This window comes from Varroa destructor, unplaced genomic scaffold (genome assembly GCF_002443255.2).
Source record: "Varroa destructor unplaced genomic scaffold, Vdes_3.0 BEIS01000003.1, whole genome shotgun sequence".
NCBI classification, from domain to species: domain Eukaryota; kingdom Metazoa; phylum Arthropoda; class Arachnida; order Mesostigmata; family Varroidae; genus Varroa; species Varroa destructor.
In genome coordinates this window covers 49716334-49724153 of record NW_019211456.1, presented here as the reverse complement: position 1 = coordinate 49724153, position 7820 = coordinate 49716334, and the positions used below count along the sequence as shown (strand labels likewise).

The window sequence follows — 7820 nt, the reverse complement described above, 5'->3', positions numbered from 1 at the left end:
TCAGTTTCCATCAGGGGGTGCGGGCCACAGGCTACGGGTGTCATAGCCTGCCATCTTGAAACAACTCATACGTGTTTCTATGAGTGTACTACATTTACAGCCATAGCACTTTTTACGTCCGATATCGAGGCTTTGAGAGTGGCGAACATGAGGAATGATGAAGCGATATGACTCGGAGCGACCGGAACACTCTTCAACACCTTCAGTGTAACGTGCATTGCCCAGTTGGTGCTAACAGCGAATTGAAACATTATCCCTACTTTAAAAAGCTAAATATCTATATGCAGTAAGCTTATGGAACTAGAAAAAAAAAAAAAGCCCAAGTCGATAATTATACGCCATTTACTCTAATACGTTTGGGAAATTTGCCCAGTTATTTTCTAGCGACTAGGTAGCGGCTTATTACATATAGACCACTGTTTCTAATATATTTTCTCAAGCGTCTGGCTATAAAATTTGGGAACACAAAATTACTTCAGTTGGACACCCGTGCTGAGTTAAACCTACGCACATTTTCTCTATGGGTATCAGTCTATTAAATGCTGATCAATTTTTGCTTGACTCTATGCAACGATTAGTTATTTAGAAGTGTTATCAAGATCACAATTAATTCGTTTTTTATAGATTCTATCTGTAAATTTTGTTTACCAAGAGTTGAAGTTACTTCACTTCCCAGTCACTTTTTTTTTATGTATTATATATATTGTTATAATCACATTCAATATTTGCCTCCAAATAGTGTCTGCAAATAGTTGAATTATATCTGGCGGTTGGCCTTAAGCTGCCTGTTCCAGGAATTTTTTTTTATACTGTTTCTCTGGCATGTGTCTTCTAATTAGGATCTCTTTAGTTTCATGACAATTTTGAATCTATAAAAACATATATACCAGTTAGGCTCGACGGAAAAAATCGTGTCCTAAACATGGAAATTCTATGTAAAGCCTTATATATATATATAAATCATTCTTCATTCATCTTTTACTCTATATTCTTCTTCCTCTTTCAACTTTTTCGTTTGCCTTCATTCATACTGTAGTCATTATTTGCTTACTCAATCCCTTATGTCCTGTCGAGCCATGCTATATACACGCTCGGAAAGAGCTGTTGGTATCCTGTTGCATTTAGTGGATAGATTGACCATATTGGTAGCAGCAGCAGCAGCAGCACTAGCCGTCATCTTGTCGTAGTGGAAATACTCGGTGTGCTAGGGGCATTTATGGGTGGATAGATGGATGGGTGGATATTGTTTCGATTCGCAATTATCTGTGACGTGCATACTAAACACGCGTCGAACATGGGTGAAAGGAGCGACTGCGCTTTGTCCTGCGCTACCATATTGTTTTATATTTGGGGCTTCTTCATGAAGGTGAGCTGACCATAGACGCAGTTCGGTGTCATCGTGTCGTGACCTCCGAGGTGCGCCGCTCAGTTCCAATGCAAAACCGTTTCGTTGGCGATTCTGTTAAGCCTCGATGAAATCGTAGATGAGTCGACCTGCGCTGAGTCGCCGGATTGCCGAAAAGAAACGGCAAGAAAGCGGATTTCGGCCATTGCTGACAGCTCCGTGAAGGAGTTGTCATACCAAGGCGAGACGATAGGTGAGCTTCTGCCCTATTGCCACTGCCGGCTCTACCATGCCGCTGATACGGTTCCGCCTTAACGTTTATTTGAAGTCGTCGTCGTCATGTTCATCGGCGCCAGTGTCATCGTTGTTTCTGTTGCACGATGATGACTCTGCTGTTGCCGCTGCTAAAGCTGGCGGTATCTTTCCCGTTGACCAAGCCCCTGTAGTCGCTACCTCTAAAGTGGTGCTGAGCTACGAAGGAGCACACGGACGCAAAGTACGCCACCTCATGTTTGTTGCTAAGAGTTTGTTGCTCGGTTTATGCGCGTATACGTTAGCGTCCGCTAGTATTAAGATCGTACCAAGCCTGATTGACCTTTGATTCACCTCGTGGCCCTCAGCACGGTCGCTGACAGAAGAACGAGGCAGCGAATCTGGGAGAAAGAAGAACTTTTACTTACGTAGGCAGACAGAAAGCACGTTCATGCAGGTGAACAAGTTCTGGGCCTCTTTCGGAAAATGATCTATCGTCAAATGAACGAATTAGTTAAAAATTTAAGTTGATTATTTGCCGCAGTAGCAACAGCAGCCGCTGCTCTCTTACCTGCCTTTCGTCCGCACAACAGAGCTTGTCGAAATCTATGTATCCACGATCGCTTAGAAATGAGAACATGCTACAGGAGCTTCTCCTTCACGTTTGCCTTTAAGAGGTACGGATACATGCCCAGCAGCGTTAAGAGACACTCGATAGTTCTCACCATTTAACATAGCACCGAACGCTAACGATGAATTAAAGCGAGTTAACCTGAAGCCGAAAACTTTCGCTGCGCCGCTATCCGTCAAAAGTCGGACAGCGATAGAACAATCTTTTGAAAGCAGGCAATCAAATGACAAGGCATGATGATATTTTTTGGGCCCAGTTAGGGATTTGGCTCAGATATAAGCCAACAAAAATTTGAAATGTTAGAAATTAGCTAGTTGCTAACGTGTAGAAGCAAGCCCCCGCGCACCGGAACACACGGCCCAGTAGCAATCATCACTTCGCAGAGTCCCAAGTGGTTGACATGAAACGGCAAAATTATGTTAAAACATGAGCGTCATTTTGATCTCATGGCTTCGAAGACAAACAGCCAGGCGAAGCTTATACACTCAACAGACCACATTCTATGGAACAGAACAGTAAGAAAAGCTGACAAAAGTAATTTGTTTCTTTTCCGGCACGTTCATTTGTAGCTATCATAAAGACCATTATAATATTTATGATACACGAGCATGATATACTGATTCGCGTAATTTGATTAATTTATAACATCTAGAGCGAATCCGGTACCTGAAAACGCGTTCTTTCCTCTGACAATTTGGTGCAATCGATCTACATGTAGATTCACGAAGACCAAGCTGATATATTTGTTCCGTATACTATCCAATAGAATCACCTATACCATGATATCTTTTTCATTTATACCAGCTGACCTGTAATAGGGTACAGACTGTTGAGAACGCTTACGAAAATCAAGCTCTGAAAATGAAAAAAAAAAAAATGAATTTGTCAGGCTAGGACAGGGTAAAAATAAGCTACCCTGTCGAAGAGCAAATTTACGTTCTATTGGTCATATTCGTCCAAGAATCGAAAGCGTCTTGCCGCACGAATTTGCACCCACTAGTTAAGATTCATTGAATATTCTTGTTCTCAGGAACACTTCTAGGACGAGCCCCACATCCATCTACCCACAGCCAGATTGTTGGACAAATACCGGATGTTCAACTGTACGATGTATTGCTACACCCCAGTAATGAAGAACTTGCGCAAGTATTGCTGTGTGTCTCCTTGTCGCTTCTCGGCAACCTACAAAAACAAAAGCAAGCCTTAACCATCATCCGGATCGCTCTCATCGGATGAAGCGCCTTCTACAGCACGCGTAGCAGTACCAGTTCCTGCGCGTCTGCTCTTCTATCTTTTAAAGTGACGATGCTGGCGCGGTGCCGAGCTGGTGTCAGCACTTCGGCTGTTCTAAACTCAAAAGAAAGCGTCACCTTAGCGTTCCGGTTCCATGCGCATAACTATGAAATTTATCCCCTGGCGAACTGATATAATAGGCGCTATCGAACGTGCATGCGTGTTCTCCAAGGACCAAGGGGACCCCGGTCCACATCCCCAAGGACCTTGTTGTTGTCATCGTCTAGTGGACGCCGTTATTCGAAAGCATATTAGATGTTTGAGGTGCTCTTACAGACTGTCAATGGAGGTTGCCGAGCGAGGAAGGCTAACAAGGGTAACGGTGCCACAACTGAAAGGAACGATTTGCATTGTGTGACCAGCACAGATGAGTACATCTAGATGTAGGTGTACTTGTGCAGGAGTACGAGTGAACCGTGTACGAATTAGATGCAGGAACATTCAGGCGGAGAAATGACTTTGGAAAGCAAAAGAATGTATGCGAGTATTTTTGTCTATCGTACCACGTTTTCGCCCGATAGTACCGAAAAAAAAAAATAGATGGGCGTGTTAGTTGGTTACGGTTTCGATGTGCGTGTGCCCCAAACGACACATTCAAAAGAGAGAAGCAGTAGCTCATGCCGGAAGTATGCTTATGTGTATATGTACATAAAATTTATGTTAAAATCATGTTTGAAACTTGAACGAGCCATTGTAATAAAAGTATGCTGAAGAAAGAACGTCGGAAGAGTAACAAATCAATTAAAAATGTACCCAAGAGAGACGCGCAGAGAAACAAGATGTCACAACTACCTATCTAAGCCTTTGAAGATAAAATTTCCCAGCCCGGACAAATAGATAAAAACAGAACTCTGAAGCAATAGGACAGCGCTTGAATAATGCGTTACACTTCCGTAATGCGTCGAGAATATAATAAAAGCAAAAAATACATACTTTGCCAACATATTGAAAAATTATTTGTTAATTTTTTTAACTCTCTTTAGGCTTATGTTGGGCGTCGTAAATTTATCTACATGTTTACAAGGTTATGAAACTCGCTCAAAACTCACTGAGTTGGCAGCTTTTGTAAATTAGTGTTGGGAACCTATTAAGTTCAGGGTGACTATATTATTTCTCTGACTGGTACAAGGAAAATGTAAATAGAGACATTAGCGGTCTTGTTATTATAACAAGAACTTGCCTTCCTTAGAGGTGGTATGCAATACAATCGCTTGTGAAATCGCTTGTAATGACCAAAAAAATACGCCTATAAGCTAAAGATGAAAAAAGTTTGGCTATCAGCAAAAAGTTATCGAATTTTCCTAAGGTTTAGCGCGCACGCCCCTTGAATGCGGCCTAATAAGTTAGCTGACACTGCACCTCAAACTGAAGTGCCTCTGTCGTGCCAACATCGACAGTATCAGCGTATGAATTTTACCTTGAAGAAGCAAAAGAGTTAGTGAAGTGAATTAGTGATATAATACGTGAGCTCTCATGAGACTACACTGGGCACGAAATTAACGAAATCGACCACGATAAACTCAATTTCAATTTTAGAAATATCGGCGTACTTCTTTCGTGGGTTAAAGATGTGTGTGACGGAGGCTGCGCAAAGAAAGACATTGCAGGGTGTTCTGTGAAGTTTACCGAAGCATATAGATCCACTTGTGAATGCAGCCAACGTGAATAAAGTCCTTACAATGTGCTGGATCTGCTAGTCTGAGGCAAATCGTGGAGGCGAAATCCACAGTGGGCCTTCGAAGAGGTCTGATTAAGCCTTGATGATCGCACAGTGCTGAACTAAGTCCTTCATTCTGCCAAAAATGAGAAGAGCCCTTGAAGACTGTCGAGAGTGTCATGTAGCCCGATATCAAGGCTAAAGTCATCGTTGCAGGCTGTTTCTCAACAGGGCTTACGCAGAACGAATGATTAGGACGATGCAGGCGCACAATATTGAACGCTTCACGAATAAATCAGTCAGAGTAAACCAATTGTAAACTGCCAAACAGATGAGAACGGCTTGTCTAAGGGCCGGATATATTCACTGAACTTAATATAATTCAAAGTAACATGTAGCCTTGAGAGCAAAAATTCTTCAGTGTCACAGCCGTGGCGGTAGGCCTAGCGTTAAGCTTAGGCTACTGCCAGGCCAACATTACAATGGTAATAATAATTGTCGTTAGAAGATCGAATTTAGCACTTTAATTATCGACAGTGTTAGATATTTGTAGTTGACGTTGTAACTTATCTCATATATTTTGTAACGGTATGTGCGGCAGAACATGTTTATATAATAAAAAAACTCACTTAAAAAATCGTTAGTTATTGCAGCTTTTTACCAGCATCTTGGTTTCCGCTCTGTCGATTAAGAAAAATCACAATTGTGTGCGCGAATTTTTTATGCTAATGAAAGCAGCAGGTGGATTTTGTGGCGCCAAGTGCCATCACAGAAACAACCAGGAAAAAACTTTACGGGTAGTATGACAGGATTAAACCAACCATAAAAAGCAATTCCAGCCTTTCTAGCTTGTCTTTTTTTGGAGAAGTTCTGTCTAATATCATCGTTGCCCGATTTCGCCTAAAACGGGAAACAACCGCACATATCACACGGGAAGCGACAGATAATTGTCGCAAAAACAATTGGAGAACCTATCGACCATTTGACGAACAGGACTCGTCCCATTTGTACATTTGCTATGAGATATTTTTTTTTAAAACGATTTAGGTTTTGATCGTCGTTTGATGCCGTTTCCGTACTGCTGCCATCACTGTTGATGTTATTAACGCTGCCCTATCGAATATATTCGGCGCGGTGAATAGATTAGTCAATGAACAATACCTTCAATATTCGTCACAGTTCGATCACGACAACCCATGATTGCCGTTACGGAAGAGTAGATCAGTACCCCATCATCTTTTCCCAATGCTTCTGTCTGAGAAACTAAAGGAGGAAACGAAACCGCCGCATCGCTCTTCTTATTATCTCACCGTTCGTTGACTTCTTGCTCAGTTCAACTGCGATCACCCTGGTCGCATTTACCCTGCCCAGTCCTCTGACGCCATTGCGGCACAGCGCGCTGCCATCGTTGGCCGCCCATTCCCAGAACCTATGCACGGAAAGTTCGAAATACCTGAAATGCACTTCGCAGCGGTTGCAGATGATTTAGCATCGGCCGGACTCCACTGGTGGTAATCCCGTAAAAGAATGGTGCAATTTCAATAGTTCAAATGTATTCGTAATTCTCCAAACTAAGAATACTATGTAAACCATCTGTTATACTTAGCTATTATAGCTATATATTATTCAACTGTTACAGCCTTGGCAGGGAGACGTTTCCAACTCGTTGACAGATGATTCGCTGATGCCAACGTCCATCCAGATTTAGTCGAGTCATTTACTCTTTAGACCTCACCAGTATACGTTTAAATATAACGCATCCGATTTACTCAGTTTGAACTACGTTGCACACACGTATTTTAATCTGATATTTGTCTTGCTCCCTTTTAATCAGGTCCGACATCGAATAACCCTATGCCTGAGCCTGCTTAGATGTCCGTATAGTCCTCTTCATGTGATATGATAGGAGGCTGCTTGTTACCTCGTCCCTGTTCAATGTTCTAGTAGCGGCGGGACGAACAACCCGAAAGGCGTCACGGATTATCCTAAACGAAAATTTACAACCTATTTCCCTATTTATCTACCCGTTGGCTTTCGCGTCGAAGGCCCTGTGGCTATTATGTTCCATTATATGCGATACTAACCCCCAAGCTCATTTTGGCCTAGCGGGAAAGCGAAGCGAGAAGCGACAGGCTAAACACACAAAACAAAGCCCCTCGTTGCTACGACGATTGGTCTATGGCCATTGGCCTGATTTAAACCTGGACTTGCCTTCGGCCGCCTCATAAACCACTCCATAGCTGCCACTAAGACAAGGGCTTTCAGAGTCATAGTCTGTGGATGAAGCGAGGCAGACTTTTACATAAGCGGTCGAGCGATCTAGGCGACAAGCTTACGCAGCGGTCTACGAAAAAACTGGGATTTGACCGAAGGATCAATAGAGCCAAACACTAAATGAAACAATGCTTCATTGTCTTTAGTAGAATGGTTCGCAATACTCAAAACAATTATCAGAACTATATGAGCTCTAGGTTTTCTTTGACTAATAGCGAACGTCCCATTCACAGAAAGGGGCATAACAACGAATTTTTTATTTGCAATAAATCGGCTATGTCTTAATCAAGATTCGACTTCACCAAAATCACCGCAAAATCAGATTTGAAATCTCTCAGATGCTCACCCTGATGTGCGAACCCTGAAGC

The 7820-nt window shown here is 42.4% G+C and overlaps 1 long non-coding RNA gene across 4 annotated transcripts; it reads right to left on the bottom strand.

Annotated features, from left to right (window-relative positions):
* Nucleotides 1-1861: 1861 nt before the first annotated feature.
* On the bottom strand, nucleotides 1862-7603 carry LOC111248221 (uncharacterized). 4 transcript variants are annotated; one of them, XR_015324381.1, is made up of 5 exons: nucleotides 7263-7603; nucleotides 6340-6641; nucleotides 2895-3083; nucleotides 2169-2265; nucleotides 1862-1998 (listed from the first exon to the last, which is right to left on the bottom strand). It is a non-coding gene; the product is annotated as an uncharacterized LOC111248221 (long non-coding RNA). The 4 variants fall into 4 exon arrangements; XR_015324379.1 differs by having other exon boundaries at nucleotides 6340-6631; XR_015324380.1 differs by having other exon boundaries at nucleotides 2895-3037; nucleotides 6340-6631.
* Between the last annotated feature and the right edge of the window lie 217 nt (nucleotides 7604-7820).